General features: G+C 37.6%; 2 long non-coding RNA genes across 3 annotated transcripts; both read left to right on the forward strand.

Moving 5' to 3' along the window:
* The first annotated feature begins 601 nt into the window (after window positions 1-601).
* LOC140184436 (uncharacterized) lies at window positions 602-10,849 on the forward strand. Of its 2 annotated transcripts, XR_011881131.1 has the most exons (3): window positions 602-1,464; window positions 5,813-6,717; window positions 10,584-10,849. It is a non-coding gene; the product is annotated as an uncharacterized lncRNA (long non-coding RNA). The 2 variants fall into 2 exon arrangements; XR_011881130.1 differs by lacking the exon at window positions 602-1,464 and having other exon boundaries at window positions 5,718-6,717.
* A 1,715-nt stretch (window positions 10,850-12,564) lies between these two features.
* Window positions 12,565-13,307, forward strand: LOC140184316 (uncharacterized). The gene is made up of 2 exons (XR_011880749.1): window positions 12,565-12,980; window positions 13,063-13,307. It is a non-coding gene; the product is annotated as an uncharacterized lncRNA (long non-coding RNA).
* The last annotated feature ends 11,129 nt before the right edge of the window (window positions 13,308-24,436 follow it).

Below are 24,436 nucleotides of genomic sequence, written 5' to 3' on the forward strand. Positions count from 1 at the left end.
GAAATTATAAGTTTGATAATTAAAAAATAAGAAGAATTGTATAATTTAATTCTATTTTGGATGAATTATGTTATTAATTTGGACTCCTAGAAATTATTTTATTAGAAATAATTAGATTGATATTTATAAATTACCTTAAGTTTAAGTCAATTAATATTTATGTATAATTTTTATTATAATTAGTTATTTTATAAATCGAAATTAAAGTTTTGGAGATAGAAAAATAATGAAAAATTATATCATTTAATTTGAAGAATTAATATTGAGTTAAAACTATATTTTATAAAAATGTGATTAATATGATTATTTTATAATTTAAATTAAAAATAATTGATTGAATTTAGCAATATGTTGATAAATAATGTTCCTAAATTTTTAATAGAGTATATTTGATTTTAAAATTATCTTACCCTCCAATTTTATCAAAATATCTATTCATATCTACTATATTACTTTATAAAATTCCTAATTTCTAACCCTAATTCCCAAATCAAATTCAAAAACCCTAATTTTCCAAATTATAAACCCTAAGTTCCTAATCAAAAACCCTAACCCTCCCCACTCGCCTCAACAACAGCCGTCAGCCACACTTCCCTTCCTTCCCCTAACGGTCATACAACACACACATAGCTGAGAGAGAAAGGCAGAAATGGAAAGGGAGAAGAGAGAGAGCTCGGAATCAGAGGAGAAGAGGGAGCCGTGGCCACGCAACCGCCGTCTTGTCGCCAACGCCGTTGCAGGAGATGACCAGAGTTGAGGCAGGGAGCAGCGCCCAGAGGAGAGAGTGCCGCGAGCCAGGGTTGACGCGACGAAAAAGAGAAGCCCGCGACCAGCCTCGTCACCGTTAGCGCCACAGGTTGCCGTCGCCATCCTCGCGAGCTGCCACCGCATCGCCGTCGTGCCATCCACCCACGCCGAGAAGGAAGAGAGAAACAGAGGAGAGTGGCATCGCGTCTGCTGCGAGCTCGCCACGGAGGAAAGCCGCCGTCGCCGCTGGTCTGTATTGGAGCCGCCGTCGAGTAGAACGCGAGGAAGAGGACTGTTGTGCACTCAGTCATCGCTGCTACTTCCAATCCCGCCGGCGAAGCTTCCGCCACTGCCATAACCACCCTCGAGCTGCTGCGCTGCTGTTGATCTATTGAACCACCACCCGAGCTACTGTTGGCTTGCCGCTGCTGTTTGTTGGGTTCAAGATTACTGCTGCTGTTCTTGCTCTGCTCTGTCTCTGCTTTTAGTTTTTGGAATTTGACAAGAGTGCCACTGCCGCTGCTGGAGCTGCTGTCAGCTGATGCTCTGGATCCATTCTGAATCGTTATCGTCGCTGTTTGGCTGATGCCGAGGCCTTCCATCATCAATGGAGCTTTCCAGAATCATCATGGTAGCTGCCAAGAGAGCGGAATGGGTGTTGGAACTGTCAATGGAGCTGCTGTGTTTAGTAATTTCTGCAAATTTCGACACTCTGAGGTAGGGGATTTAACGTTTTTAATTTAGAATGCCCACCAAGTTATTTGAATAAGTGCAAATGGTTAACAATGGTTAAGAATTTCTTAATTAACATGAATGACTTGAAATGCATTTGGAATTAGTTGGTTGTTGTGATTATCCTGAGCTGTGACTGAAATTAGATGCTGTTGGGAATAATGAATAATTTAGTGTAATTTATTAAATTGAAATATTCTGAGTTAATTATTGAAAGGCTATTGAATGGATAATTGATGAATTGAGTTTGGATTGTTGCTGTGAATGTATGGTTTTGTTATGAGATTAGTTGGTGGAATTAAGCTTGGATTGAGGTTGTGGATGTGTGATTGGTGTGGTATTAAAGCTGATTTTGATTTGAGGCTGTGAATTGTGATTTGTGAATAATGATTGAATTGTTTGAAAGTGAATAATTACTCGAATTCCTGGTTATGCTGATTTCTTGATTTAGTTGTGAAATTGAAATGTAATTGATGAGGGTGGATATTGTTGCAAGCTTGTTTGAGAAATTATTGGTTACTGGATGTGTTAATTTGACTGAATAATATTGTATTGAGTATTGAACTGATTCAAGCTTGTGCTTGGTTTAGAATTGTTGTGATAATGGTTTAATTGTGACTGCCTTCTGATTATTTCAGAGTTATTGGAAATTCAGATTTTAGTTGATTATGTTGAGTTTGTTCTTATTGTTGATTTAAGGTTAACTAGAGTTGATTTTGAGAACGGTTAAAGGATTGAAAGTTGATTACTAAAGTATTTTCTTAAAGTATGATCTTTAGAATAAATTGGTAACTTTGCTAACAACTAAGTAACTTAAAAAATAATTGGAAATATGAAAGGATGGTGTTCGGAATATTAGTTATGAATTTTCGAAGCTGGATTGATTTACTTTTAAAGAATGGTTTATGAAAACTCTGATTTTAATTGATGTTAGAATGTCGATCGTTAAACTGATTTATGATGAAATGATTATTGAGATTCTGTTGTTGCGATAACTATTGATAAAAGGGCAGGTGATTTGTGGAGAAAGAGGGAACTCGTAAGGGTGGCTAAGTCCGAGTTTTAGGGGAGGTGCTATTGAAATTTTATAAAATCTGAGGTTTTATTTGAGAAGTTATTTTAGAAGACCTGGATTTGGAAAATGATTATTTAAGTTAAAAGAATTATTCTATTTTAAATTTGATTTACCAAAGAAAGGTTTATGTTTCAAAATTAAATTATTTAAGAAAGAAACTATATTTTGAGATTGATTCAATATGAAAATAATTATGTTTTAAGCTTGAAATAAAGGATTACTTTTTAGAGGTTTGATGAATTTATAATATTTGAATTTGAATAGTAAAGAGAGATGATTTTTGAGACTTTGGAAAGTTAGTAAACTTGAGAAAGTTTTATTTGATTACTTCTAATGAGAGGTTACGTTTTGAAAATTGTTTAATGAATTTAAAATAAATGATTTTCTTGAGTCTTTTAATAGAGAACTAAACTGAAAAATAGTTTTAAAATTGGTTTGACTCGAGATTGCCAAAGTAGAGATTATGAACTAAAATGAGGATTAAGACTTTCATGAACAAATGCTTGAGAAAGTTAAGAAAGGTTTAAGAAGATGTGTTAAGGATTCAAAGGGAAAGAGAGAATGAAGATTGATTTGTGGATTGTTGAGATTGAGAAAGGATAATGAAAAACGATAAAAGGCGGGAAATACCCCCACGAACTGTTAGTAGTTTAACTACGGGGAAACCCATAAATTGAAAATTGGTCAAATTCGGGAAGTACCCACAAACTGAATGATCATTGATCTCGGGGAAACCTATAAATTGTTATTTGTTTTATATGCGGGAAAAACTCACGGACTGATAATCATTGATTACGGGAATAACCCTTGAATTGCTGTATGTTGATCTCGGGTATAACCCACGAACTGAAGATCATTGTTTGCTGTGTATTGATCTCGGGTATAACCCACGAACTGAAGATCGCTATGTTGTTGTGTATTGTTCTCGGGGAATAACCCACGAACTGAAGATCTCTGTTTTGTTTGTGAAATAATCTCGGGGACACCCTCGAACTGAGGATCACTGTTTCCCCTTGTGCATATATTATGGGGTCGGGCTTTGCGCCGACTGTCAGTAGTCACAAAGGAGTGGTATTCTTACCACCGACACATATGCACTAAGGACACAAAGGGAAGCCATATCTGGGACTTGTTCCCAGGTAATGTCGGGCTGCAGGGTGTAAAGCGACACGTGTGCTCATGGCCTGCTTAGGACAGACATGCATCATATTGGTTGTGCATTTACATTTGGTTGTGTTTGCCTGTATTACTTCTCTGTGATTGTGTTGTTTGTCTTATTGTGATTTGCTTGTGTGTTGAATTGAGTTTCTTACTTGTGCTAGTAGTTTGTGAATGGATAGAGATGATTAATATCTGTTGTTATGACTGAAAATCAATTATGTGGCTGAAAGATTTTTAATATGACAAGTTTTGCGATTGAGATCTATTTTGGGTTTAGAAATTTAAAGAAAGTAATTATTTATCTAAAGTAAGATTAAAAAGTATATCAAAGGGGTTTGACAAAGATGGTTTATTAAGCAAAGTTAATTATTTGCATGTTAATCATTAATTTTATGGCATTCCTATTCCCTACTGAGAATGTGTGGTTTGTTCTCTGCGGGCGATTATAGAATTTACTTATGAGTTAAGTGTATGAATTAATTTGCTTTCATAGAGTTCCCTCGCCCTTATTGCTTAAGATTTTTATTTTATATAGAGGGATAGGATTTGTATCCGAGTTTTATTTGAAATCTTTTATATGACAGATATTATTATTAATAATTGTGATTACTATTACTTTGAAATGTTTGATATATGATTTTGGTAATCAAAAATAAAATTTTTGGAATTTTTCATAAAATAGAAGCGCGATATCAAACTATAGGCTCAATATTAAATAGTTAATAAAAGAAATAGGTTAATAACTCTTTATTTTTGTTACGATCATGACGTAGTGGAAGTTGGGTCGTTACAAATGGTATCAGAACAGTTCGGTGTTTGTCATGCTTTGTGACTTGTTCTAATAACAAGAGCTTGAGTTTTATATGCATGGCTGTCTGATGATTAACCCTGTTAGTTTACCATTGCATTCTTCATGGTATTAGGTCTGGCCAACTTAATACTAATGATTTATGTACATGGCAACACTAATGGGTTATCATAGACGAAATAGAAGTTATAGGCGGTGCGATTTACGGGGTTTGGGAGCGTTAGAAGTTATGAAGTTAGCTTCGATTCGACGTATAATCTTTATTCATGCCACGTGAACTCGTGCCATCTTTTTCTTCGTTGCTTTCATTGGAGTTCTCTTGTATGAAATTTCTACTCAGAATGTGATTTGATTATTTTCCAACCATACCTTGTTATTCTTGTATATCTTTTCTTGCCTATGAATCGGACTCTTTGAATATTCATCCTTGACAATGCCTATGTTTTTGTTCATATATTCTATTTTCCTTGATTTAAGTTCGAATTTATTTTATTCTAGCAATTTTCGAGGGCAAAAATTTTTCTAAGGTGGGTAGAATGTAACAACCCTAGTTTTTGAAAATTAAATATATATTTATTGTGGTTTATTTTATTTGCTGATAATTTTATTTTAAGAAAATTATTTTACTACAGATATTTAAATGGAGTTTCATCATAATTGGAGTTTAATTTGATTAGAATTTTTATATAATCTTTATTAGATATTTGGTATGATTGAAATTATAAGTTTGATAATTAAAAAATAAGAAGAATTGTATAATTTAATTCTATTTTGGATGAATTATGTTATTAATTTGAACTCCTAGAAATTATTTTATTAGAAATGATCAGATTGATATTTATAAATACCTTAAGTTTAAGTCAATTAATATTTATGTACAATTTTTATTATAATTAGTTATTTTATAAATCGAAATTAAAGTTTTGGTGATAGAAAAATAATAAAAAGTTATATCATTTAATTTGAATAATTAATATTTAGTTAAAACTATATTTTATAAAAATGTGATTAGTATGGTTATTTTATAATTTAAATTAGAAATAATTGATTGAACTTAGCAATATGTTGATAAATAATGTTCCTAAATATTTTTAATAGGGTATATTTGATTTTAAAATTATCCTACCCTCCAATTTTATCAAAATATCTATTCATATCTATCTATATTACTTTATAAAATCCCTAATTTCTAACCCTAATTCCCAAATCAAACTCAAAAACCCTAATTTCTCAAATTGGAAACCCTAAGTTCCTAATCAGAAACCCTAACCCTCCCCCACTCTCCTCAGCAACAGCCGTCAGCCACACTTCCCTTCCTTCCCCTATCGGTCATACAACACACACATAGCTGAGAAAGAAAGGCAGAAATGGAAAGGGAGAAGAGAGAGAGAGCTCGGAATCAGAGGAGAAGAGGGAGCCGTCGCCACGTATCCGCCGTCCTGTCGCCAACGCCGTCGCGGGGGAAGACCAGAGCTGAGGCAGGGAGTAGCGCCGAGAGGAGAGAGTGCCACGAGCCAGGGTTGACGCGACGAAGAAGAGAAACCCGCGACCAGCCTCGTCACCGTTAGCGCCGCAGGTTGCCGTCGCCATCCTCGCGAGCTGCCACCACGTCGCCGTCGTATCATCCACCCACGCCGAGAAGGAAGAGAGAAACAAAGGAGAGTGGCATCGTGTCTGCTGCGAGCTCGCCGCGGAGGAAAGCCGCTGTCATCGCTGGTCTTTATTGGAGCCGCCGTCGAGTAGAACGCGAGGAAGAGGAGTTCTCACCACTGTTGTGCACTCAGTCATCGCTGCTACTTCCAATCCCGCTGGCGAAGCTGCCGCCACTGCCATAACCACCCTCGAGCTGCTGCGCTGCTGTTGATCTATTGAACCACCACCCGAGCTACTGTTGGCTTGCAGCTGCTGTTTGTTGGGTTCAAGATTGCTGCTGCTGTTCTTGCTCTGCTCTGTCTCTGCTTTTAGTTTTTGGAATTTGACAAGAATGCCACTGCCGCTGCTGGAGCTGCTGTCAGCTAATGCTCTGGATCCATTCTGAATCGTTATCGCCACTGTTTGGCTGATGCTGAGGCCTTCCATCATCAATGGAGCTTTCCAGAATCACCATGGTAGTTTCCAAGAGAGCGGAATGGGTGTTGGAACTGTCAATGGAGCTGCTGTGTTTAGTAATTTCTGCAAATTTCGACACTCTGAGGTAGGGGATTTAACGTTTTTAATTTAGAATGCCTACCAAGTTATTTGAATAAGTGCAAATGGTTAACAATGGTTAAGAATTTCTTAATTAACATGAATGACTTGAAATGCATTTGGAATTAGTTGGTTGTTGTGATTATCCTGAGCTGTGACTGAAATTAGATGCTGTTGGGAATAATGAATAATTTAGTGTAATTTATTAAATTGAAATATTCTGAGTTAATTATTGAAAGGCTGTTGAATGGATAATTGATGAATTGAGTTTGGATTGTTGCTGTGAATGTATGGTTTTGTTATGAGATTAGTTGGTGGAATTAAGCTTGGATTGAGGTTGTGGATGTGTGATTGGTGTGGTATTAAAGCTGATTTTGATTTGAGGCTGTGAATTGTGATTTGTGAATAATGATTGAATTGTTTGAAAGTGAATAATTACTCGAATTCCTGGTTATGCTGATTTCTTGATTTAGTTGTGAAATTGAAATGTAATTGATGAGGGTGGATATTGTTGCAAGCTTGTTTGAGAAATTATTGGTTACTGGATGTGTTAATTTGACTGAATAATATTGTATTGAGTATTGAACTGATTCAAGCTTGTGCTTGGTTTAGAATTGTTGTGATAATGGTTTAATTGTGACTGCCTTCTGATTATTTCAGAGTTATTGGAAATTCAGATTTTAGTTGATTATGTTGAGTTTGTTCTTATTGTTGATTTAAGGTTAACTAGAGTTGATTTTGAGAACGGTTAAAGGATTGAAAGTTGATTACTAAAGTATTTTCTTAAAGTATGATCTTTAGAATAAATTGGTAACTTTGCTAACAACTAAGTAACTTAAAAAATAATTGGAAATATGAAAGGATGGTGTTCGGAATATTAGTTATGAATTTTCGAAGCTGGATTGATTTACTTTTAAAGAATGGTTTATGAAAACTCTGATTTTAATTGATGTTAGAATGTCGATCGTTAAACTGATTTATGATGAAATGATTATTGAGATTCTGTTGTTGCGATAACTATTGATAAAAGGGCAGGTGATTTGTGGAGAAAGAGGGAACTCGTAAGGGTGGCTAAGTCCGAGTTTTAGGGGACGTGCTGTTGAAATTTTATAAAATCTGAGGTTTTATTTGAGAAGTTATTTTAGAAGACCTGGATTTGGAAAATGATTATTTAAGTTAAAAGAATTATTCTATTTTAAATTTGATTTACCAAAGAAAGGTTTATGTTTCAAAATTAAATTATTTAAGAAAGAAACTATATTTTGAGATTGATTCAATATGAAAATAATTATGTTTTAAGCTTCAAATAAAGGATTACCTTTTAGAGGTTTGATGAATTTATAATATTTGAATTTGAATAGTAAAGAGAGATGATTTTTGAGACTTTGGAAAGTTAGTAAACTTGAGAAAGTTTTATTTGATTACTTCTAATGAGAGGTTACGTTTTGAAAATTGTTTAATGAATTTAAAATAAATGATTTTCTTGAGTCTTTTAATAGAGAACTAAACTGAAAAATAGTTTTAAAATTGGTTTGACTCGAGATTGCCAAAGTAGAGATTATGAACTAAAATGAGGATTAAGACTTTCATGAACAAATGCTTGAGAAAGTTAAGAAAGGTTTAAGAAGATGTGTTAAGGATTCAAAGGGAAAGAGAGAATGAAGATTGATTTGTGGATTGTTGAGATTGAGAAAGGATAATGAAAAACGATAAAAGGCGGGAAATACCCCCACGAACTGTTAGTAGTTTAACTACGGGGAAACCCATAAATTGAAAATTGGTCAAATTCGGGAAGTACCCACAAACTGAATGATCATTGATCTCGGGGAAACCTATAAATTGTTATTTGTTTTATATGCGGGAAAAACTCACGGACTGATAATCATTGATTACGGGAATAACCCTTGAATTGCTGTATGTTGATCTCGGGTATAACCCACGAACTGAAGATCATTGTTTGCTGTGTATTGATCTCGGGTATAACCCAAGAACTGAAGATCGCTATGTTGTTGTGTATTGTTCTCGGGGAATAACCCACGAACTGAAGATCTCTGTTTTGTTTGTGAAATAATCTCGGGGACACCCACGAACTGAGGATCACTGTTTCCCCTTGTGCATATATTATGGGGTTGGGCTTTGCGCCGATTGTCGGTAGTCACAAAGGAGTGGTATTCTTACCACCGACACATATGCACTAAGGACACAAAGGGAAGCCATATCTGAGACTTGTTCCTAGGTAATGTCGGGCTGCAGGGTGTAAAGCGACACGTGTGCTCATGGCCTGCTTAGGACAGACATGCATCATATTGGTTGTGCATTTACATTTGGTTGTGTTTGCCTGTATTACTTCTCTGTGATTGTGTTGTTTGTCTTATTGTGATTTGCTTGTGTGTTGAATTGAGTTTCTTACTTGTGCTAGTAGTTTGTGAATGGATAGAGATGATTAATATCTGTTGTTATGACTGAAAATCAATTATGTGGCTGAAAGATTTTTAATATGACAAGTTTTGCGATTGAGATCTATTTTGGGTTTAAAAATTTAAAGAAAGTAATTATTTATCTAAAGTAAGATTAAAAAGTATATCAAAGGGGTTTGACAAAGATGGTTTATTAAGCAAAGTTAATTATTTGCATGTTAATCATTAATTTTACGGCATTCCTATTCCCTACTGAGAACGTGTGGTTTGTTCTCACCCCATAAATTACCACCCTTTCAGTTACACATGTTCGAAGACTTAGTTTGAAGCTGCGGGCGATTATAGAATTTACTTATGAGTTAACTGTATGAATTAATTTGCTTTCATAGAGTTCCCTCGCCCTTATTGCTTAAGATTTTTATTTTATATAGAGGGATAGGATTTGTATCCGAGTTTTATTTGAAATCTTTTGTATGACAGATATTATTATTAATAATTATGTGATTACTATTACTTTGAAATGTTTGATATATGATTTTGGTAATCAAAAACAAAATTTTCTGGAATTTTCCATAAAATAGAAGCGCGATATCAAACTAAAGGCTCAATATTAAATAGTTAATAAAAGAAATAGGTTAGTAACTCCTTATTTTTGGGACGATCATGACATACTGGAAGTTGGGTCATTACACTATGCACCCGGCAGGGGCCGAGGTTGGATCACGCCTGTCGAGGTAGCGGCGGCGGCGGCGTAAGGGCGGTGGTTCATCCCGCTTGCGCTTAGATGTGAGGTTGGAGGCAATAGATTCCGCTCGCATCACTTCGGATCATCAGAGCGTGGAGGCACAAAATCCTGGACAGTGATCCGAGCTCTATATCTCGGGGGTTCTCACACCATGAAACCGAAGGGCAACATCTCTGTGGAGATGTGTCGGGTTAGCAGTTGAATCGACAATATGATATTACAGCCAGTAGGGCAGGCATTCATCATATGCATTTTCTACCTGTTTGTATGCTTTGCCGACTTGACATTGTTTTCCCTATCTCTATAACATGTATAATTGCTATTTGTGTTAATTGCTATATATGCTTCTACTTGTACTTTACTTGTATTGTATACATTTGTGCTTTTACTGGGATTGAGGAGGTTCAGAAGGCGGTGGCGATGAGATCGCATGGCAGATCGGTTGGTGAAGGCTGTGGGACAGCGGTGTTTGATTAGAGTAGAAATTTCCTAAGATAGATTACCCTTTTATGGTGCTACGGCTTAAGTTTTGTTAAGGTTCTACATATTGTGCTTATTTGGTTTAGAATGCTTTAAGTTTAAACTCTTGTGATGAATATGGAGTCTAGGATTACCTTTGGCGTCTCAGGGTTTTATATCCTACATCATTGGGCACTGTTACCATACTGAGAACCTCCGATTTTCATACCATATTTCTGTTGTGTTTTTCAGATGCAGGTCGCAACCCACCTCAGTGAGTTGTCTGATTGGTGACAGGAGCGGAGGATCTGAACATTCTTTTGGAGTCTTTTGATTTATTATGTATATGTCTCTCACTTTTGTGCTTTGTTTTGCCTAGAGGCTTGTATTTGAGAGAACAAAAATTGTATAGACTGTTTTACTGTCTGGTTTCACATATGGTCTGTATATGACTAGTCGGCTTAAACTCCATGAGCCGTGGCTAGATTCTTATGATATTATACTACTATATTTTGTTATATCACGTCTATTTCATGTGCTTTAAGTTAGTAGCTTCGCTAGTACGTTTTACGCTTTTCAAATCCTATTTTTGAGCTATATTCTTTATCGGGTTTCTAGATATCATCAATTCCTTCTATATAATATATGTATAAGCTTAAAATTGTCATAAGCTTTGATTCACCTTTGCTTTACGACGCGAGATAAGGCTTTGGTTAATTAGGGTGTTACAAAATGGGCCTAGAAACCCCCAAAATCGCAAGCCACGTGACTTTTTAATGGAGGCACGCGCTGATACCTGTGCGTACGCATACTTCGTTGAATTTTCACTTGTGCATACGCACAGAGGGTTGTGTGTACGCACGCATGCTAATTTCTTTCTTGTGCGTATGCACGTAAGGTTGTGCGCATGCACGCATGGCTGTGTGCTTCTCCTTTGTTTTCTTCATGTTTTCTCCCAATTGCGTGCTCCTCTTCCATTTCCACCAAGTCATTCCTACCTTATTCATCTGAAGTCACTCATAAATAACATCAAGGTATCGAATGGAAGGTAATTGGAATAAAATAAGTTAAATTAGGCACAAAAGAGCATGTTTTCATAATTAAGCACAATTTAGGGAGAGAACACAAAAGTATGCTATTTGGATGAATAAATGTGGGTTTATGTGATGAAATCTACTCAATCAAACCAAAATATATCGTCAAATATGGATTCATCAATAAGTGAGAAGAAAAGAAAGTATAATAAAAAATAAAAGCATGTCACAAAACGATAACTGTATCTATAACGGTTAATTTCGACACCAAGTCAAAATTCATCTATGAAAATTTTACTACTATCTTTTCTTGATTAAATTATCTTTATTAGAATATTCTAAACCTTGATTTAGAGCTGAGATACTCTCTGTTGCTAATATCTCAGATAACGGTTGTTTAATCTGATACAGTTTGAAAATGATAATCTTACAGTTTAATCATTAAAGCATTTCCTACTTTTTCTTTTGACAATTCGGCCAAACTATCAGAAAAAATATATTCAACCAATATTCATGAAGCCATATTATAAACTAAAGTACCTAACTTAGTTAAAATTTAACCAAGTTTGAGCCAAACTAAACAAGCTCCACTCTTACATAATCAAATCGATTTTTTTTTTTAATAAAGGCCACGGTTTTCTATGCTCCACATTTATCACCACACCTCATCAACCCTATTCTCATCAAACATGATCAGAAATTTGAAAGAAGTTATAATTAGACTTTACTCGCCAAGTTAAAAATTTTCAGTAAATTTTTCACCCCGAGACTCGATAATTAAATATTATCGTTATAGTTAATTATCCTACGTAATAATTATTATCGCAAGCTTAAAACCAAGTTTTTTGATCAATCACTGTATCTTTAATTATTCATTTGATGAATTAATTAGAGAAAAGCTTAGATAGATTATTAAGATTAGTTAGCACATGATTACACTCTTTAAAATGACCGAAATATCCTTACCACAAGATTAACCATGATCAAACAACTTGTTCCATTCTTTCTTCAATTTAGCCGAACCATCAACACCATAAGAAGCTAACCATGATTGAGCCATCTAACAACACATTTTCTTTCTTTCATAACCAAACCATTAAGCTTTAATCATGGTTACACCCCTTGGGTTAATGCTTAATGATCACTTACAATTAATACAGAGCATATGTGTTGTTTCCCCCTTATATCAACATAACACCTTCACACCACCTCACCCCATTCCTTCTTTTATTTATCTGATCATTGCCCACAATTCTCTTCACTTCAACGCAAGACAAAAAGAGAGAGTGGAAGACAGGGAACTGGCCGAGAGAGAGTGACAGAGTAAGAAGGAAAGTTTTTCCATTTTGATGATCTTCATTGAGCAAGTTATCAAAAACAAGAGAGGGCAAGTGAAGGAAGGTACCAGCCGAAGCTAGAAGAAGAAGAGGAAGACACCACCATGGAGCTCTCCTCCAAGCCAAGATATCGAGTCAGTAGTAGGAAACCCCACCTTTCTTTCTTTTCAATTCAGATTATTTGAAGTTCCTTCCTACCTCAATTTGTCTCTTTTCTTCTAGTTAAATCAACTGTCCAAAATCTTTTCAAGAACAGCCTTACATCCAAGTTTAAGAGGGTGAGTATTCATTCCTTGCTTGTGATCAGTAATTGGCCAAATGGCCTCAGCTAACAACAAATTCTAATTTCGTGGTGATTAGAGTTTTGTGCTCAAGAAAGAACGAAGGACTAAATTCGACTTTGATCAACAAGGAAGTATGGGTTAGGTAGTTAAATGATTATGTATGTGATTGTGTTATGTGACTAGTTGTTGATGATAGGTTTAATGTATGATTGTTGATGATGATGTTGTTGAATTTCTGATTTTGTGATTGAAATTATGTAATTGTACCAAATATGTAAATTTTGGTATATGATGAATTGGATTCATGATTATTGATGGCTACTGTTGTTTAAAATTCTAGTTTGGTTGAATCAAAACCAAAGAATTACACAAAATGTGCATATGATGGAATATAATGAGTGGATGCCCTTGGGGCTGTGATGATGATCACAAAAGAAATTTAATTCTTACGAGATTCATTATCGGCAATCACACCGGATCGTATCTAGTAATAAAATTCACATGAGTGAGGTCGATCCCACGAGGATTCACAACAATGAACCAAGCATTCAAGGCTTCACTGCCCTGCCCTCCTTGAGGGCGGAGCACAATTCTAGGCCAAGAAACAAGGGAAGGAAAAATTCTGCCCTGCCCTCCTCAAGAGCAATTACAGGCTCCTCATGAAAATATTCAAGAAAATTGTTCTCCAAGTGCCACCCATGGGTTTCGAACCCAAGCACATGAAGGGAAGGGAGTGGCGCAACAATAAAGGAAAACGAGCCACACTTGGCTAAAAGGCTACCACCAAGTTTCGAACACAAGTTCTCTAGGAAGCCAAGCCTTAAGCGTGAATCATGTGCCAAGAAGAAAAAGCTCAGCATGCCTTCAGCCAGGTTTCGATCTTGGGACCTCACCCAAGAACAAGGAAAGCTTATGCTGCCCTGCCCTTGAGGAGGGCAGAGCAGCATTCCTTGGTGCATGGCACGCACAATTTGGCACGGCCAGGAGCTTGGGTGCGCGCAGCTTGGACGCACGGGCAGGGAAGTTTGGACGCACGGGCAGGGAAGTTTGGACGCACGATGACAACACTGCCCTGCTCTCCACAAGGGCAGGGCAGCATCCTGATGCCCCTCCCAACTTTGGCACGCTAGTTGGATCCACATGCAAGGCTTCCCTGCTCTGCCCTCCACAAGAGCAGAGCAACCTCCTGGGAGCAACATGGGCTGAATTTCACTCAAAAATCCAACTTAATTCACTTCTTCACAAAATAAAAAAGTCCACTCAAAATTCTTAGATCCAAAATAGAAAAGTGTATAAATAGGTGTTAGTTAGGATTAGAAAGAGAGCTTACTTTCATTTTAATTTTCATCCTTAGTCAACTTGAGAGCTCATTTCTTATTTTTCTGTTTTCTGCAAATTTGGCTTGAGAATTGGAGGAGAGAATTCACTTCTTCTTCCTCTGATTGTTTTATTTTCTTTACTGGGTTTTATTTGAGTCTTGAGTGTGAAGAATTGAGAAACTTCTGTCTCAATCTCCATTTAAGATCTCTTTGATTTTTCTACTGCATAATTGAGTTAAATTTCCTTTACTGCTGCAATTTTCAATTTCTTTTTAATTGCTTTGGGAACTTGGATCTAGGAAGGCAATTGAGATCTAGACTCTGCTATCTAGTCTCTGGAGTCCTGAGATCTGATTTTCTCTTTTTGGTTCTTCTACTGAACCACTGCTGCAATTGAATTTCCATTTGCTGTTTGAAGATCTAGTCAATTTCAATTCAGCTCTTGCTTGGTTAATTGTTGCAATTTAATTTTTCTTGCTTAAATTCTGAAATTCCAGTCCTCAAATCCCTTCTTCATTTAAGCAATTTATATCTCTTGCACTTTAAGTTACCGCAATTTACATTTCTTGCACTTTAAGTTTCAGTCATTTAATTTCTTGTTCTTTAAGATTCAGCACCTTTACTTTCAGTTCTCTTTAATTTCTGCAATTCATCCCTCTCCCTTTACATTTCTTGCTATTTACTTACTGTTGAATACAAAATCACTCAACCAATACTTGATTCGCTTGACTAAATCAACCACTAAACTAAAATTGCTCAATCCTTCAATCCCTGTGGGATCGACCTCACTCTCGTGAGTTTTATTACTTGATGCGACCCGGTATACTTGCCGGTGAGTTTTGTGTTTGATCATTTTCCACACATCAAGTTTTTGGCGCCGTTGCCAGGGATTGAATTAGATTGACAATGATTAAGTGAGGTGGTGGTCTAGATTAAGCATTTTTTTCTTTTTTACTAAGCACATTAACTGTTTGACACATTGTGTCACCTAACCCTCTAACCACATTCTAGCATTAGAATGTCCATGTTTCATTTGGTTTGTTTGTGATTCTCGCAAGTCATGGAGGTTGAGGTGCATGAAGAGGGAGTGAGCAACAAATACCCAGCCTGCAAGAAGGGTGTTGGCCTCTTACACTATCCCCAATGTAAGAAACTACGGGAGTAGCATACTCACTCCCAACGTTCATGCAAATAATTTTGAGTTGAAGCCTCAACTTATCACTTTGGTGCAGAACAATTGCTCCTATGGAGGAAGTCCACTTGAAGATCCAAACCAACACTTATCCATCTTCCTCAGGATTTGTGAAACTATCAAAACAAGTGGTGTGCATCCAGACATCTACAAACTACTGCTGTTTCCATTCTCTCTGAAGGATAAGACCACTCAATGGCTAGAGACATTTCCCAAAAAAAGCATCAATAATTGGGAAGACTTAGTGAGCAAATTCCTAGCCAAGTTCTATCCTCCCCAAAGGATTATCAGATTCAAAACAGAGGTCCAAACATTCACTCAAATGGATGGAGAGTCATTGTATGATGCTGGGAAAGATACAAAGCTTTACTCAGGAATGTTCAAAGAATGGGATAAACTTCAAAACTTCTATGAAGGATTGACTCTGAAAGCTCAGGAAGCACTAGACCATTCAGTAGGAGGTTCTTTGCAATTAATGAAGACAATAGAGGAAGCCTAAAACCTCATAGACATGGTGGCAAACAATCAATACTTCTATGGTCATCAAAGGCAACGCCAACCAGCCCAGAGAAAGGATGTGCTGGAGCTTGAAGGTGTTGATGTTCTATTGGCACAAAACAAACAGATGCATCAATAGCTTCAGCAACAAATAGAAATGACGGCCAAGAAAATTGATGGACTGCAAGGTGCTGCAGTAAACACACATCGCCAATCTCAAACCTCACATGGGTGGAATCAATCTGAAGAAAGTTTTGGGACATTCAATTATGAGCAACAAAGTTTTGAGCAGGTGCAATGCATGAATAACACTTCAAGTTCATTACAACATAATTTTCATGGTGATGCACACAAGACACCCTGGAAGACTCATTCTAATTCAAGGTGGGGTGAGCACCAGAACCAAGGACAAAGTGACTTCAACTATAGCAGCATTAGCAACACAAACAACCAAAACCATTCATCCAATAATACTAACCAATTCAAAAACCCACAGAACACATACCACCAATCCCATAACAACTCACAAAACCACCAGAATAACTTTTCTACATCCACATCCCACCCTCAAAGTACCCCCACAATTAATTCAAACAACTTCCAGCAACAACCATTTCATTTCACACAACCACAACCAAATCCAGACTCTCAAAGAATCTCAAGTCTAGAGAAAATGATGGAGAAACTCATGAAAAATCAAGAGATAGCAAGACAAGATCAGAAAATTGCAAGGAAAGATCAGGCCCTGGCATTCAAAAACCAAGAGGCCTCAATCAGAAACCTTGAGAGAGACATAGGGCAAATGGCTAAGCAAATTTCAGAAATGGGTGAGAAGAGAGCAAATACCTTCCCCAATGTCATTGAAGAACACCCAAGGGACAAAGGAAAAGCTACAAAGTGGGAGGAGTGCAAGGCAATCACAGTGGGAAGTGAGAAGACTATGAAGAAGGAAGCCATCAATCAGGAACAACACAACAGAGAAGTTTCACAAGAAAGAAATAGAGGAGAAAAGTGAAAAGGATCAGACAACCAAGAAGGCACAAATTTCAAAGGGAGACAAGAACATCCTTGAATCACAACTACAAGAGAAGAAGGAAGGGGTGAGGCCATATGTCCCCAACCTTCCATACCCTCAGAGGTTCAAAAAAGAAAACGAGTATAAGCAATACTCGAAATTCCTGGACATATTTAAGACTCTCAGCATCAATATTCCTTTCTTGGAAGCACTTGAACATATACCATTATATGCCAAATTTATGAAAGAAGTACTCACAAAGAAAAGATCCCTAAAGGAAGGACAGATTGTTGAGATGACAAAGGAATGTAGTGCTATCCTCCAAAGAGAGTTGCCAGAGAAGAAAGATGATCCTGGGAGTTTTTAGATACCTTGCACCATAGGAAACATAACAATTGAGAAGTCATTCTGTGACCTCGGTGCAAGCATAAACTTGATGCCTTTGTCTCTAATGAGGAAACTTCAAATTTCTGAGCTGAAATCCACACGAATAGTTCTCCAAATGGCTGACAAATCCATTAAGCAAGCACTGGGAGTTGTGGAGAATGTGTTGGTAAAAGTGGGAAAATTCTTTCTCCCTGCTGACTTTGTTATCTCAGATATAGAAGAGGACCCTAACACTCCCATCATCCTGGGGAGGCCTTTCCTAGCTACGGGTGATGCATTCGCATATTTGCCATTTTAACTAGTTAGTTTAGTTAGTTTTAGCTTAGGTTCATTCACTTTCTTTGAAATAAATGAGCAATTTTGTGAGTTTTTCTCCATGCATCCATGAACCAAGAATTAAGTGAAATTTGGCATAATTCATGCAAATAAATCAAGGAGTTTATATACAAGTTGATGTGAATGATTCCCTTGAAAATTATTGCATAAGATGGCAAAACTTTGAGGAAAGTTCTTTGGTTTATGTTAGGTGATGAAGCAAGAAGACAATGGAGCAAGAAAATATTGGAGAAAGGAAGAACAAGCAAGTTGGCAACTTGGAAATCAAGTTGGCAACTTGCTAGTGTGTGTCCAGCAGAGTTGGCAGCTTGACCTCCCCCTCTTCAAGGATGAATATCTTGAACCACAAGGATCCAATTGGCATGATTCCAATTGCGTTGAGAAGCTGACATCAAGAGCTTTCCAACGATATATAATAGTCCATAATGTGGTGAGGAATGGAAGCTCAAATCAGAGGGAAACTCAAGCCCCAAGAGCAAGGAAATAAAGCATTGCAAGTTGCCAACTTGAGCAGCAAGTTGGCAACGCCAGGAGCCATCAGGGGAAGCCACCAGGGGAAGAGTAGCACGTTGCCAACGCCAACACCAAGTTGGCAACGCCCAAGCCAAGTTGAAGAAGAGCCTGGCGTTGTTGCTGGCGTGTTTGCCAACAACTTGGGCAACAACGCCCAGGTAGCTTGAGGATGCTCTCTTCAAGAACGTATATATTGAGCTAGAAAACTCCAATTGAGGTGAAATCAGTGGCATTGGAAAGTAGACATCAAGAGCTTTTCAACCATATATCACAATATGAAATTGGAGTTCATTTGGAGGTTCAAATGTTGGCTTCATTTAGAGCCTCAAACATGGAAAGTATTGTTTCTGGCTTGCTCACCAAGTTGGCAACGCCCAACCAAGTTGCCAACGCCCAAAATGAAGAAAGGAGTGCCATTCAAGTTGCCAACGCCAGGGAGAGGCACCAACCAGGTTGCCAACGCCCACAAGGCGCACCAACCAGGTTCCAACGCCCACAAGGCGCACCAACCACGTTGCCAACGCCCACAAGCCTTGCCATGGACGTTGCCAACGCCAGGAAGCATTGTTTAGAGCCTTGGAAAGGCTCGAGCACGTTGCCAACGTGCTAAAGGGAAGGAGTGTTTGGCAACAACGCCAGAATGGTGAAGAAATTGTGGTGCACGTTGCCAACTTGGAAATGAATGGGCGTTATTCACAACAACTCCAACAAGGCAGCCTGACCATGTCCTCTTCAATGGAAGATATCTTGAGCTACAGAGATCCAAATTGAGTGCTTCCAATTGCATTGGAAAGCTGACATTCAGAGCTTTCCAACCATATATAATAGTCTATAGTGGAGCATAAAATTGAAGCCAAACCAGAGTCATCTTTAGGCCCTAAAAACAAGAACATGAAGTGAAATTCAAGAAGGCTAGAGATTAGCCTTGGAGTGTGGCTCGAGCACGTTGCCAACGTGCTAGATAGGGGGCGTGTTTTGCAAAAACGCCAGCCCCAAGCCCTTGCCTTGGGAGAGTAAGGCACGAGCACGTTGCCAACTTGGGGTTTAAGGTGCGTTATTGGCAACAACTTGGCAACAACTTGGCAGCTTGACCTTACCTTCTTTGAGGAACCATAACTTGAGCTAGGAAAGTCCAATTGAGGTGATTCCAGTGGCATTAGAAAATAGACATCAAGAGCTTTCCAATGATGTATAATAGTCCATATTGAGGCTGGAGGTTGACACTCAAATTCTGGGCTACATTTAGCATGAAAGTAGAGCCAAGAAGAGGAAAAGCAAGTTGTTGGCAACAACTTGGGCTAGCAACGCCCAAGTCTCATACTTCACTACCAGGAAATTGGCATGCACGTTGCCAACGTGCATTATGCCTAGAGTTAGTGCCAATAACGCCAAGCCAATGGGCCAGAAACATGATGAATGAACTCTTCCTTTCCAAGTCTAGCAACACTTCCAATTGAGCCAAGAATTCAACAATGAGAAAGCCCACATTGCTAACCCAAATTGGAGATCTCTGAAGAAGTTTTGGGAGTAGTATAAATAGAAGAGATTGATGTACTTGTAAAGGACTTTTGGACTTTTTTTTACACTTTTTTTTATTTTTGACACTTAGACATTTTGACATTTTTTTTAGCACTGGTATTTTGAAAACTCTTTTGGTACTTCCGAGAGAAGACCCAGAGAGCTACTCTTAGTTCATCTTGGAACTTCTCTTCTTCATTTTTCTGAATCTTCAAGCATTTACTTATTCTTCTTCATCTCTCTTTGAAATTTAGTTTAACTTTGATTGATGGCAATTGTTGTTGAAATTGGAGCTATGATTCACTAAAACCCCATTCATTAGGGGGAAGAGCTCTGTTGGTTGGAATGAATTGGTGAACCCATCTTCTCTTTTTCAATTTTAGTGGTTGATCTAAAGAGGGAACTCTTGTTCTTCAAAGATTCAACCACCATCGAGAGAGGGGTTAATCTATATGAATTATGTGGTGAGTTTGAGGAATGAGCCACATAATTCAGTTTAGAGTTCATCCTTTCATGATCTCTTTAATCAATATACCTTGGTTAGTATGTGAGATGTAACTCTCCTTGGTTGAGATTATAGGAATTGTGTGGCTGGATAGATTTGAGCTTCATCTCTTCTCATGAACAATTAGATCACGAGAGTGGCAGTTGGTTATGTTGAGAGAGATTGAATCACCAAGAGATTGGGATTCAATCACCCACTTGCCATAGATCTACACCCATGATTGAGAAGGATTTGACTAACATCAATTCATGAAAACTAACATCTCTAATCCCTAATGATCCTCTCTATCATTGATTCTCACTTCTCTTGTTCTTAGTGTTTGAATACCCATTGCCCAATTCCCTTTTACATTCTGTCAATTTATTATTCTTGTCATCTACATTTTGTTCTTTCAATTCTTGCCATTTACTCTTATGTTCTTTAAATTTCTGCACCCTTTAATTCCTTGCCATTTATTTTTGATGTTATTTAAGTTTCTTGCAATTTAAGTTTCAGTTATTTACTTCCATTTTATTTCTATATTCTCGTTCTTAATTGCCATTTAAATTCCTGTAATTATGTTCAAAAGTCACATTGCTCATAAAATCAAAATCATATTCGCTTGACTAAACTTACCATTTAACTAAAGTTGCTTAATCTACCAATCCTCGTGGGATCGACCTCACTCTTTGTGAGTTTTATTACTTGATACGACCCGGTATACTTGCCGGTTGTACGTGAAATCAAATTTTTACGTATCAACGGGCAGAGCATTGATAGATGTTGAAAAAGGGAAATTGTTGCTAAGAGTGCATGATGAGCACCTAGCATTCCATGTTTTTAAAACCATGCATGAGCCTACTCAAGAAGAAGATTGTATAAAGAATAAGGCCAGAGATCAAAGCCTGAAGGAGGCAGTCAATGAGTTAACTCCAAGACTTCTAAATCCATGCTTGAAAGCAGTAGAGATGGTGCAACAAACCAAAGAAATCAAGGAGGAACTAGATCCAAAGCCCCCAGATGAGAAATTTAACATCCCAGATAAAGAACCACCAAGGCAGGGAATATCTTTTGAGAAAGAAGAAAAGAAGAGCCCAAGAGGGTGGAGAAACAAGAAGATCCCCACTGAAGGCTTCTCACCAGGGGATAAAGTGATGTTAAACACCCAACTAATGAAGGTATCTCCACAAGTGTCTGAATACTACACTGTGAACCAGGTCCTTTCACTTGAACACCTAGAGATCATCAAAGAGGAGACCGGAAGGAAGTTCACAGTAAGAGGTGAAAAGCTGAGGCACTATGATTTTCAGCCTCCATGATCAAAGAATGGAGGATGTCAAGTTAATGACAATAAAGAAGCGCTTGTTGGGAGGCAACCCAACCGGAGGTAGTTTTCTTTTCATAAGCTTTTTCAATAAAAAGGTTGTATGATTGGTATGTATTGCAAGGAGCTAAGTTTGGTGTTCTACACCAAAACAAATTAAGAGAGAATGAAGCATTCTAAGTTTGGTGTTCCACCAAAATTTGATCTAAAAACACATTCTCACTTTCTGCCTAATGCTAGCTCCAAGCAATCATACAAATCATTCAACCATTTAGCTGTTTTCTAGTTCATAGTTACATAACCTTTGGCAAGGCTAAGAGAATCTATAATTGGTTAACTTGTTGCATCAAAGGTAATGGCAAGGAATTAAGTTTGGTGTTCCCACACCATAATAAATCCAAGAGACACACTCAATTTATGCATACTAACCATTCATTTAAGGGCTTGAGATGCAAGCAACTTTTGAGAATTATGCAGAAAACTAGCCAACATTTGAAGACAATTTGCATTATGACTCAAAAGGGAGGCAACAGGAGGAAGAATGAAAAGCTGCAACTTAAAAGGTTGTATTTACACTTGATCCTTGTTGTTGTGAAAAGTTTTAATTCAAGAATTCTTGTATGTCTTGCTAAAGTGTTCATCTAGTTGCAAGTGAAGTTGTTTGATTAAGTATGCTGATCTGCATAATGCTTGTCATTCATCATTTAGCTTTAAATTTTGTTTTGTTTCCCATATGCTTGAATAAAAGAGAAATGTTTGAATTAGAAAGTAAATATCCAATGTTGCATAAGTTGGAATGGAAGTTAATGGTGGTATATGTGTTTGATTAAATGCATAACTCATGAAATAATTGCTGCATAATGTCATTTCAATTAAAGTGTGAGCTAGCTTGCTGTCATAAAGGTTCCTATCAGTAAAAAAAAATCCCTTGAGAACAAAAATAAAACAGAAAGAAAAGGAAGAAGAAAAAGCCAATGTGGCAAGAAAAACAAAGAAGAAAGGCTGGGCACCAATAGCTTGGACCCTAGGACACATGCCTGTGGTGTTCTTGTACTAGGATATGCTTGGACAAGTAAATTCTAAGGGGTATTTCAAAGCCTGGCCACTTAGATCAACTGATTTGGGATGGCCAATTGAAAGTCAACAATAAAGAGCAACCTAGCTACAGAATATTTAGTTATCCAAAGAGGTGCTGGGCATCAATGATCCTAGGAGGAAATAGTGAGCGATGTGTCTGTGGTGAAGAAATGTTGAGAAAAAAATAAAGCCAAAGGCTACTGCAACATTTGACACCAAGCCTTCAAAGAATAATAAGCTTGTTAAGCAAAATAAGAAAAGAAAAGTTAGCAAGGGAGCAAGTAAAAAGTAAACCTTACAACAGCAAGTTTAGTAAGCCTTTGAGGAAAAGTGTATATTATGTAACAGCAAACAATAACTGAGTTATCATTGTCTGCATAAAAACTCCATGAACCAAGTTCTACTATATGCCTAATAAGGATATGTATGCTTTTTTTTTTCATTTCATTTCCTCTTAATTTTGATGCTTGCTTGGGGACAAGCAAGATTTAAGTTTGGTGTTGTGATGACAAGTCATCATATACCCATTTCTCAAGCTAATTTCACTTGTTTCACTAGTTTTTATGCACTTTCTTGCACCATAAGCAATTTAGAGTGGAATTGCATGTTTTATTTGAATCAATCAACCACCCTTTAATTGATGCTAAATCATGAGATTCAAGCTAAATTTAATTGATTTTTATTGATTTATAAACCTTGTGAATTTAGTGATACTTTGATTGGTTGTTTTGATTAATTGTAGGTGAAGAAAAGAAGAAAAGAAGGAAGCGTGGCTTAAGAAGTGTGGCCAAAGGAAGAAAATAGTGTGGCAAAAGAAGAAAGAGTGTGGCGCAGCATTGAAGGAGGAAGCCACACTGCCCTCCACAAGAGCACACTGCCCTCCAAGGGAGCACAACAATGAACCAAGCATTCAAGGCTTCTCTGCCCTGCCCTCCTTGAGAGCGGAGCACAATTCTAGGCCAAGAAACAAGGGAAGGAAAAATTCTGCCCTGCCCTCCTCAAGAGCAATTTCGGGCTCCTCATGGAAAAATTCAAGGAAATTGTTCTCCAAGTGCCACCCATGGGTTTCGAACCCAAGCACATGAAGGGAAGGGAGTGGTGCAACAATAAAGGAAAATGAGCCACACTTGGCTAAAAGGTTACCACCAAGTTTCGAACACAAGATCTCTAGGAAGCCAAGCCTTAAGCGTGAATCATGTGCCAAGAAGAAAAAGCTCAGCATGCCTTCAGCCAGGTTTTGATCTTGGGACCTCACCCAAGAACAAGGAAAGCTTACGCTGCCCTGTCCTTGAGGAAGGCAGAGCAGCATTTCTTGGTGCATGGCACGCACAATTTGGCACGGCCAGGAGCTTGGGTGCGCGCAGCTTGGACGCACGGGCAGGGAAGTTTGGACGCACGATGACAACACTGCCCTGCTCTCCACAAGGGTAGGGCAGCATCCTGATGCCTCTCCCAAATTTGGCACGCTAGTTGGATCCACATGCAAGGCTTCCCTGCTCTACCCTCCACAAGAGCAGAGCAACCTCCTGGGAGCAACATGGGCTGAATTTCACTAAAAAATCCAACTTAATTCACTTCTTCACCAAATAAAAAAGCCCACTCAAAATTCTTAGATCCAAAATAGAAAAGTGTATAAATAGGTGTTAGTTAGGATTAGAAAGAGAGCTTACTTTCATTTTAATTTTCATCCTTAGTCAACTTGAGAGCTTATTTTCCATTTTTCTGTTTTCTGCAAATTTGGCTTGAGAATTGGAGGAGAGAATTCACTTCTTCTTCCTCTGATTGTT

Source organism: Arachis hypogaea, chromosome 4 (assembly GCF_003086295.3).
Source record: "Arachis hypogaea cultivar Tifrunner chromosome 4, arahy.Tifrunner.gnm2.J5K5, whole genome shotgun sequence".
In the NCBI taxonomy this organism is placed as follows: Eukaryota; Viridiplantae; Streptophyta; class Magnoliopsida; order Fabales; family Fabaceae; genus Arachis; species Arachis hypogaea.